Raw genomic sequence first — 11,317 nt, forward strand, 5'->3', positions numbered from 1 at the left:
TGTTCATGCAAAATCTACACTTGGACCAGGAAGCAGTCCTCATAACAAACCAAAAAAACACTGCATGGTTCATAATCAGTAAAGAAGTGTGTCATGGATGCTTCCTGTCTCCATACCTTGTAAATCTATCTGTATGTAGAACAGATCATTCAAGAGACTACGCTTTATGGGGAGAAATGTGAACTCAAAATTAGAGAAAGACTGAACAACTTGCCCATAGAATTTATTGTTGTTGTTGTTATGTGCCATCGAGTCATTTCCGACTCATAGCGACCCTATGCACAACAGCTCTAAACCCTGCTCTATCTCTGATGCATAACAAGCGATTGCAAATACCATGACCTGTATCAGGCGCACCTTAGTCCCCAGAGAGACACTGTTGCTCCTGAGTACCTTTGAGAGGTCCCTAACGGCAGTCTTTCCCATCACAATACGCTTTTTGATTTCCTGACTGCTGGTACCAAGAGTGTTGACTATGGAGCCGAGCAAACTGAAGCTGTGAACACTCTCAATCTCTTCGTCATCCATCCTGACGCTGCCAATTGGTCCAGTGGCGAAAATCTTTGTCTTCTTGACATTGAGCCTTAGTCCATACTGAAGGCTGCAGTCCTTGACTCTTCGCAGCAAGTGCATAAGGTCCTCCTCAGTTTCAGCAAGCAAGGTTGTGTCATCTGCATAACGCAGATTGTTAATAGATCTTCCACCAATCCTGATGCCACAATTCTCCTCATAGAGCCCAGCCTCTTGGATAATCTGCTCTGCATACATGTTGAAAAGGTATGGAGACAGGATGCATCCCTGGTGTACACCCTTCCCTATTTTAAACCATGCAGTGTTACCCTGCTCTGTTCTGACTGCTGCCTCTTGGTCCAAGTGTAGGTTTCGTATTAGCACAATTAAATGTTCTGGGATTCCCATTCTTCTCAGGGTCAGCCACAGTTTGTTATGATCCACACAGTCAGATGCCTTTGCATAATCAATGAAACACAGATAGACATTCTTCTGGTATTCCCTGCTTTCAGCCAAGATCCATCTAACATCAGCAACAATATCCCTAGTACCACGACCCCTTCTAAACCCAGCCTGGACTTCTGGCAGTTCTCTGCTGATGTGCTGTTCTAATCGTTTTTGGATGATCTTCAGAAAAGACCAAAATGAATGTCAGAAGAAACTCTGAATATTGCACTGGAGCATAGAGAAGCCAAAGCACAAGGAAGAATTCAAGATACTAAAGAGCTGAACGGAAGATTCCAAAAGGCTGCTTGGAATGACAAAGCAAAATACTACAATGAAATGCGCGAGGAACTAGAGTCAGAAAATCAAAAGGGCCGAACTCGCTCAGCATTTCTTAAGCTCAAGGAACTGAAGAACAGATTCAAACCTAGAGTTGCTGTAATCAAGGATGCTTTGGGCAGAATATTAAATGATCCAGGAAGTGTTAAAAGAAGATGGAAGGAATATACTGAGTCATTATATAGAAAGGAATTGGCAGATACAGAGGAATTTAAAGAAATAATATATGAGCAAGAGCCTATGATGATGAAGGAAGAAGTTCATGCTGCTTTGAAGGAAATAGCAAAAAATAAAGCCCCAGGAATAGATGGTATACCAATTGAAGTATTTCAGATAACAGATGTTGCCCTGGATGTGCTCACCAAGTTGTGCCAAGAAATCTGGAGAACAACCACTTGGTCAACTGACTGGAAGAGATCTATATTTGTTCCCATTCCAAAGAAAGGTGACCCAACTGAGTGTGGAAACTACAGAACAGCGTCATTGATTTCACATGCAAGCAAGATTCTACTGAAGATCATCCAAAAACGATTAGAACATAGAATTTATAGCCTCCAAATCTCACTGGATAGTCACCTATGAGTGAACCCCAAGTGGAGAACAAAGAGTTAAGAGAGCAAAACTGTAAGATAACAAATTTATGGTCTTTAAGACAAGATACTTGTGCTATCAACCAACAATCAACAGCCTTAGTACCAGCAGTCAGTAGATCAGAACGTTCTCTGCCAGGATCTCTCCTAATTACTGAGGAGCAATGACGTCAGTTTGAAGAGTAAGGTATGCCTAATTCAGCTCATGATATTTATAATTACTTAGTATGCATCTGAGAGCTGGGCAATTGAAAAGGATGACAGAAGACAAATTGATGACTTTGAGTTGTGACACTGAAGAATAGCACTGAATGTTCCATAAACTGCCTAAAGAACAAAAAGGTAGAAAGAGTGCACTCCTCTTTGAAGCAATGATGGAGAAACTTCATCTCACATACGCTAGGCATATTGCTACGAGAGACTATTCTTTGGAAAGGGACATCATTCTTGGAAATGTGGGGGTTCAGCAGAAAAAGGAAGACCCTCAAGCAGATAGATGGACGCAGTGACTCCATCAGTGTGCTCAAGTATGTCATAGATGTTGAGAATTGCATAGAATAGGATAGGGTTCAGATCTGTTAATTCATCAGACCACAATGACTCATACTCAACTCAACAGCACCTAAAAATAACTGGTGATATCTCTGTTATATCAGCATTAGATGACTAAGATACTACTCATAATACCTCTTTCTATCCAAATACCATCCCTAAAAGCTATCAAAATTTTGTCATTAAGTCAGTTGTTCTTTTGGTATATTCAACTCTTTCACCCTCTCCTAAACAAAATTCTGTCCCACTTTCTTCACTCTAAGAAGACATTTTTCTCATTTCAATTTGTGGAGATCATTGATTATTTTTAAATAATATATTTTATGTTTTTGGTTAAAATTTGCATGACTAAATAAGTTTCTATTTTATAATCTCTGTACAAAATTTTATGAGGTATTAGTTATATTTTTCAAAATGTGTCAATATTCTCTAATTGTCTTCTGTTGTTGTGTACCTTTGAGTTGAAACCAACCCTCCCACGCGTTTTCAGAGGAATTTAAACTCATGGGAGGAGACTGCCTATCCTTCTCCCTCAGAGCAGCTGGTGACTTCAAACTGCGTGCCTTAGGGATTACAGTGCAGCTTCTTGCCACTAGGCCACCAACATTCAATTTACATTACTGTAATTGCCCATCTTTCTCATTTTCTAAACTTTGTTTTAGAATAAATGCTGATCATTTCAGTGCATCTATTGAAACCAACATTAGGTAATTTGCCAAACATTTTAGCAAGGGCATCATGAGATAAATGAGACTAAATCAAAGTCCCAAGACCACAAAGAGATTTTCTGTGGAAATTCTCAGTCAGATGCCCTTATTATCAAAGAACACATTCACACGCTTTCTAGTACTGACTACGAATTATTTTAAATATTTGCAAGAGATCATTAAAATTTTTCCTCATTCATTTCTTTTGTTTTAATTTATAACTCAGTTATAAACTCAAATCTTTTGTGTGGTGCTTTTCAAGGTGGAGAATTTAGGGTTTTTTGAGGAATAAAGAACATTGATGACTAATAAAGGCAACAGAGGAAGAAAAAAATTACAGCAGTTAGTTAATAACATAAAAGAAGAAGATTATAATATTTTCTTTTATCTGTTCAGTAATAAGTTCCTGACTAGCACAAAATGTTTTCAAATTCATCCAATCATTAAAGGGAAAGGAGACACACAAAATTTTTCAGAGAGTTAATGATTTACAGTCTCTCCTTGTTATCATAACATTCCAACTACATCTAAGTGATTTCCTACTGAATCAAGGTAGTTAGCAGGACTGCTATTTTTTAAATAATTTTTATTATTACCCCATCTTTTCAGATCCCCACTGAATCTTTCCTAATTCCTTCAACCCCACCCTCGGTCCACCAAACTCTTCGACCTCATGACTCCCTCCTCTCCCTATCCCCAGTACTCCTCCTCATTATCTGTTCCTACTTGGACTTTTATACAAATCATACTAATTGTCCTTTGATTTTTTTAACAATAATGGTCTTATGAACTTTTTATCCTTATGAGACTGAGTTAGTTCTATCAGCATAATACTTTCTAGACTCTAATATGTTATATAATATTTTTTTTAAAAAAATCATTGCTCTTAAATGCTGTATAGAATTCCATCATGTGAATGTACCATAATTTCTCAATCCACTTGTTTGTTGATGGACATTTGGGCTATTTTCATTTCCTTGCTGTTGTAAATGATAGTGCTTTGAACATGGTCGTACAAATTTCCATTTGTGACTCAGTGTTATTCTCCTTAGGGTCTATTTCTAGTAGTGGATTCCTAAGTCATTCAGAATTTCTAATATTCAGCTTTCTGGAAAAATAAAGGAACTACCTTCCAGAAAGTTTTCTAACAATTTACAATCCCATCAACAGTGTACTTTGACTAACTGAGGAAATTATTTTTTGTCAATCTAGTTTGAGACTGCAGGACTAAATCTGAATGTTCAATTGAGATATTGCTCACCTCCTCCACTCTCTAAACTATTTTCCAAATAAACAACACAAATGTGAGTAAAGTCTGTGAGTCTTGCAACAAACTCAGACCCAGTGATTTGTAGAAAAAGGTGCAGGGACATGGAGGGTGGCATGGATGACCTTGTAGCTATTTTGGAACTGAAAATTATTGATGAGGACAATTCCTCTTTATGAAGCGAGTAGAAGTCAGACTTGCCCTTCCTCATGTTGCACCTGCTCCTTTCATCATAGATTTCTTATTATTTCTCAGAGTAGGTGTTATGTAGTTTTCAGGAATGGTTTTTTTTTGGTTTGTGTATTATTGTTAGAAGATTAGTTTTCAGACTCCTGCTTTGTTCCTTATATATCATGTGACTTTGAGCTTACATAATTGTTCTGTGATTTTCTTTCTTCTGACATGAAGTAGTTTTGCTTCTAACGTTGATGCTCTTGATATTGTTATTAGTTACTTTGTCATGTTCTGAAAAGCATAGCACTGGGAGGAAGGTGAAATGCTGGTGTGTTGTTAAGGGTTATTGAGTCAAATAAACTCCAAGTTACCTTATAAACAGTAGATCTGACTCCTGTCCTATCCTATGTCATCCTCATAATCTCTAATACAGGTGAGTCCATTGTTACAGTCACTATATCAATCTGTCTCGTTAAAGATGGTTGATCAAGTACAGACCATCAACTAATCATGTGAAATTTCAAATTGAAGCTAAAGAAGAAAACTATATAACCCAAAGTTAGATCTTGAATTCATCCCACTTGAATTTAGAAACCATCCCAGGAACAGGTTTGAGGCCTTGAACACTAATAAATGAAGTCCAAATGAATAGTGGGAGGATATCAAGAATATTAGTTATGAAAAATGCAAAAGTTCATTGTGAAAATATAGGAAGAAAACAAGAGGCATATCAAAAAAGTCTCTGAAAATTGTACAAAACACTGAGAAGCTAAAGCAAAGGGAAGAAATTAGGTATTTAAGGAGCTGAACACAAAGTTTCAAAAGCAGACTGAGACGACAAAGCAAAGTATTATAATGAAATGTGTAAAGAACTGAGTCAAAGAATTAAAATGGCGCAACTTGCTCAACATTTCTGAAGCTGAAGAAACTGAAGAACTAAGACAAGCCTCAGCTGGTAATCTTTAAGGATGTTATAGGTAGAATAGTAAATGATCCAGGAAACATCAAAAGGAGATGGAAGGAGAAGACTGAGTTGGGGATACCAGAAATAAGTGGCTCACACAGAAGAATTCCATGAAAAAACATATGATCAAGAGGCAGGATATAAAGGATGAATTTCAAGTTCTCTAATGGAATTAGCAAAAAACAAAGCCCCAGGAATTGACAGCATAACACATGACATATTTCAACAAAGACATGCAGCCCTAGATGTGCTAACCAAGCTGTGCTAAGACGTTTGAAGGATAACTGCCTGGCCAACTGACTGGAAGAGATCCGTAATTATTCCCATTATAAAAAGGGTGATGCAGCACAATGTGGAAGTTCTCTAACAATATCACTAATATCACATGCAGTAAAAAATCCTGCTGAAGATTATCCAAAAATGACTATAATACTACATGGACAAAGAACTGCCCAAAGTGCAGGATGGGGTAAAAAGAAAAAAAAAAAGAAAGAAAGAAAAACAAGAGACGGTGACACAAGAGACATCATAGTTAATGTCAGAGAGATTTTGACTGAAAGCAGAGAGCACCAGAGGAAGGTCTATCTGTGCTTCATTGATTATGCAAAGGCATTTGACTGTGTGGATCACAACAAATTGTGGCTAACCTTGAGAAGAACGGAAATTCCAGGACACCTGGTTGTGCTCATGTGAAACCTATACTTAGATCAGAAAGCAGTCATCAGAACAGAACAAGGAAATATTGCAAGGTTCAAAATAAAAAATTCTTTTATGTGTGTGCCGAAGATTTATCTTTTCTCTATACCTTTTTAATCTATATGCAAAACAGATCATTTGGGAGGCTAGACTTTATGAAAAGGAATGTGGCATCAGAATTGGAGGAAGATTAATCAATAAACATGCAGATGACACCATGCTTGCTGAAACTGAGGAAGACTTGTAGTGGTCTCCAATATAAATTGACACTCTACATTAAGAAAACAAAGATTCTTACCCCTGGACCAATTGGCAACACCATGATAAAGATATTAAAATAGTTAACAACTTCCTCTTACTCAGTTCCACGACTGATAGTCTTGCCTGTGGCAGTCAGAAATTTAGTCAGGAATTAAAAAAAAATGCTTTGGAAAAGTCTACTGTCAGGGATCTCTCTAGAGTGCAAAAGACTAATGATGTCAGACTGGAAACTAAGGTGCACCTAAACCAAGTCGTAGTCTTTGCAATTGCTTGCTATGCATCAGAAACAAAACTTGGACAAAGAATAAGAATTACAGAAGTAAAATCAATGCTTTTGAGCTGTGGTGCAGCATAAGAGTATCTGACATAATGTGAAACCTATACTTGGACCAGGAGGCAGTCATCAGAACAGAGCAAGGAAACACTGCATGGTTCAAAATTGGGAAAGGCATGCTCCAGGGATGTGTCCTATCTCCATACCTTTGCAACCTGTATGCAGAACAGATTATCTGAGAGGCTGGACTCTATGAGGAGAAGTGTGGCATCAGGATTGGTGGAAGATCCATTAACAATTTGCGTTATGCAGATTACACAACCCTGCTTGCCGAAACTGAGGAGGACCTGAAATGCTTGCTGCAGAGGGTCAAGGACTGCAGACTTCAGTGTGGATTGAACCTCAATGTCAAGGAGACAAAGATTCTCACCACTGGACCAATTGGTAGCATCAGGATGGATGGTGAAGAGATTGAGATTGTTAACAACTTCAGTCTGCTTGGCTCCATGGTCAACACTCTTGGCACCAGTAGCCAGGAAATAAAAAAAAAAAGTATTGCGATGGGAAAGTCTGCTGTTAGGGACCTCTTCAGGGTACTGAAGAGCAATGGTGTCACTTTGGAGACTATGGTGCAACTGATAAAGGCTATGGTGTTTGCAATCACTTGTTATGCATCAGAGAGTTGGACAATGACTAAGGAGGATAGAAGGAGAATTGATGCCTTTGAGCTGTGGTGCTGGAGAAGAGTATTGAATGTGCCCTACACTGCCAAGAAAACAGATTCATACTGGAGAGGGTTAAACCAGGCTGCTGCTTGAAGGCAAGGATTCTGGGGCTTCGTCTGACATACTTTGGACATGTTGTAAGGAGGGACATGTCCTTGGAGAGGGACATCATGCTTGGGAGGTTGGAGGGAAGGTGCAGAAGGGGAAGACCCTCTATGAGGTGGATTGATTCAGTGACTGGGGTAATTGGGATAGGTGTGTCAGAGGCAGTGAGATTGGTACAGGATAGAGCAGGGTTTAGAGCTGTTGTACATAGGGTCGCTATGAGTTGCAAGCGACTCGATGGCACATAACAACAACATGGACTGCCAAGAGGACAAGTCTCTCCTAGAGACTGTGAAACCAAGTTACTCTTTGGAGACAATGATTTTGAAGCTCTATCTCACCTGCTTTGGCGATGTTACCAGGAGGCACAAGTCATTGGAGAAGGACATCATGCTTGGAAGGATGGAGTGATAGCATAAGAGAGGAAGACCCAGAATAAGATAAATCAACACAGTGACTGGGATTATGGAAGTAGGTGTGTGGGAGACAATGAAACTGCCTCAGGATAGGGTGAATTTCAGAGCTGTGGTGCATAGGGGCACTATGAGTTGTGGGTGACCTCATGGCATATAACATCAACAACAATGTGATGAAGATCTTTAGCACATTTTTTTAACATAGGAACATGTAAAACAAAAAAGCTGAAAGGTTAAACAAGATAAGGTGGCCATGATTATATTAACTTCTTGTTATTATTGCTATTTTGTTAGATATGACAGTAAATTATGTCTCATGTTATTGTTGTTCTTTGCTGTCAAGTTGCTTGTGATTCATACCAACACTAAAGAACAGCTCTGAACTCTGTTCCACCCTGAAAAAACCTCATTGTCCCTGATAGACTAACCCTGATTACCCCATTCACTGAGTCAGTCCATCTCACTGAGGGTCTTTCTCTCTTGCACTGTCCCTGTACCCTCCCTAACATTATGTTCCTCTCCAAGGACTGTTCTCTCCTTGTAACATGTCCAAAGTATGCTGGACGGAGCTTCAGAATCCTTTCCTCCAAGGAATAGCCTGGTTTCACCCCGTTTGGAATAGTTAGTACTCTTCTCCAGCACGGCAGTTCAAAGGCATCCATTTTCCTTCTATCATCTCGAGTCATGCAACTCTATAAAATAGAATTGAACTTTGCTCTATCTTTCACCATTCATGTGATCACTGATGGACTCAAGCCCATTTGCTATCGTCACTGTTTCAATCTATCTTGTTGGACATTCTTTTACCTTTCTCTGATTCTCTACCTTTCTAAGCATGTCTGATTCAGGCAATGGTCTTTCTGATTACTTCCTATGCATCTGAAAGCTGGACAATGAATAAGGATGACAGGAAAAGAATTTACACCTTTGAGTTGTGGTGATGGGGACGGGCAGTGAACATTCAATGGATGGTTAAGAGAATTAACAGATATGTCTTGGAGAGGATGCAGCTGGAATGCTCTTTGGAGGCAAGAATCATGAGGTTTTACCTTCCATACTTTGGGCATATTGCTAGGAGGTGCTATTCCTTGGAGAGGAACATGATTCTGGGAAGGGTAGAGAATCAGCAAAAGAGAGGAAGACCCTCAATTGGGTGGATTGACATAGTAACTGTTGGAATGGGCTTTTGTATATCAGGAAGTGTCAGGATGGTGCTGGAGAGAACAGGTTTCAGATCTTTTGTTCATAGGGTTGCTATGAGTTTTATTTGACTCAATAGCAACTAACAACAATGACAATCCCTCATGACAGCACTTAGAAAATGTGTATCATGAAGTTTCACTATCCTTAACTCTAAGAGGCATCTACCTTGGTTGCAATTTTTCCAAGAAAAATGTGTTTGTTCTTTTTGTAGTTCATGGGGTATTCAATACTCCAATAAGATTATTCAAAGGCATCTCATCTTTTTCAATCTTCTTTATTCATCATTAGTATTTCAGACGAATAGGGAAAAATTTAAAATACTCTAGGTTGGTTCAGGTTCACCTTACTCTTTAAACTGATACCATCACTCTTCAACACTTTAGAGAGTTTCTGAATAGCCAATTTTCTCAATGTCTTCTGATTTCTTAACTGTTGCTACCACAGATATTGATTATGAATTGAAATAAAAGGAAGTTTTTGACAATTTAAATGTTTTTTCCATTATTATGTTGCCTTTTGGTACAGGGGTGAGTATCTTTTTCTTGATGTTGAGGTCAGGGACTAACTGTAGACCAGATTATAAATTATTCAAATGCAAGTTCAGATTGAAGCTGAAACAAATTTTTAAAGTATCTGAAAACCTAAATATATCCTTGAGTATATTTGACCTGAATCTAAAAATCATTTCAAGAACAGTTTTGATAAATTAAATATTAATGACTCATAGCAATAGGCAAACACATCAAAAAGGAAGAAAGAGCTATATTCAGTGACAGCAACTCCAGAAAACACAAAAAGAATAGCATGCGAACCACACTACTTCTAGAAGAAAGGAAATGATAAAGACAACGATCTGAATAAATAAAACATATAAAAAACCAATTTAAACTATCAATAAAATGAGGAGTTGGTTTTTCTAAAAGATGATTAAAACAAAGCAAACAAAAAAAGCCCTACTGTAAAATTTAACAAAAAAAAAAAAGAAAGAAAGAAAGAAAGAAAGAAGAGACCTTGAATAAGAAATGAAAGGGGAAATAACACAACAGAACCTGCCAGTATTGGAATGTTACGAAAACTGCAACAGATTTGAAAATCTAGAGGAAATAGACCAGAGACTAGGAAATTTCTCGAGACTCACATCCTACCCAAACTGACACAAGCTGTGTCAGGGATGGTTGAAAATAAGGAAAACAATCAAAATAATTAATCTACCACATCAACAAAACCACATGATCATATCATTTAATGCAGAAAACTCTTCTGACAAAATCCAATACCCTTTTCTGATTTGAGTACTCAACAAAATAGGAGTAGGAAGGAATTTCCTCAACATATCATCCTCCTCTTTTCATAGAAACAGGCTTTTGTAATTATTTGTCCTTTTATAGCCGACTTATTTCACTCAGGATAATGTCATCCAGACTCGCCCAAATTGTATAATATTTTACAAATTCAATACTCCTTATTACTGTATAGTATTCCATTTTGTTATGTAACACAATTTCTGTATCTGTTAATTTTGTAAGGTTGTTATTTTCACAATTTTGAATATTAATATCTAATAACAGAAAATCAAAAGATAAATTGCATTAGATAAATCTGCTGTAAGGTCCACCTGATCCAGTCCATGGTCTTTGCAATTATTTGCAATGGCTCAGATACCTAGATAATTACTAAGGATAATAGAAGAATTGATACCTTTGAGTTATGGAGCTAGATAAAAGTCTTGAACATACCATGGACCACCAAAAGAAAATAGGTCTGTGTTGGAGCGGGTGAAATAAAATTTCTCCTAGAAGGCTAAAATTTTGAAACTCTGTCTCACATACTTTGGGTATGTGGCCAGGAGGGACTGATCCTTGGAGAAGGATGTAATGCTTGGAAGGATGGAGTGACAGTACAGGAGAAGAAGACCCTGCATGAAATGCATTGAAACAGTAACTAGGGCAATAGAGGTAGGAGTGTTGGAGTCAGTGAGACTAGCTAAGGACAGATCAGGCTTCACAACTGTTGTAATAGGGTCACTCTGAGTTGTAGGTGATTAAATAGCACTTAACAGCAACAGTATCCAAGAACAAACATACATACAT

Source organism: Elephantulus edwardii, unplaced genomic scaffold, assembly GCF_000299155.1.
Source record: "Elephantulus edwardii isolate Elephantulus edwardi_28Jun2011 unplaced genomic scaffold, EleEdw1.0 scaffold00167, whole genome shotgun sequence".
In the NCBI taxonomy this organism is placed as follows: Eukaryota; Metazoa; Chordata; class Mammalia; order Macroscelidea; family Macroscelididae; genus Elephantulus; species Elephantulus edwardii.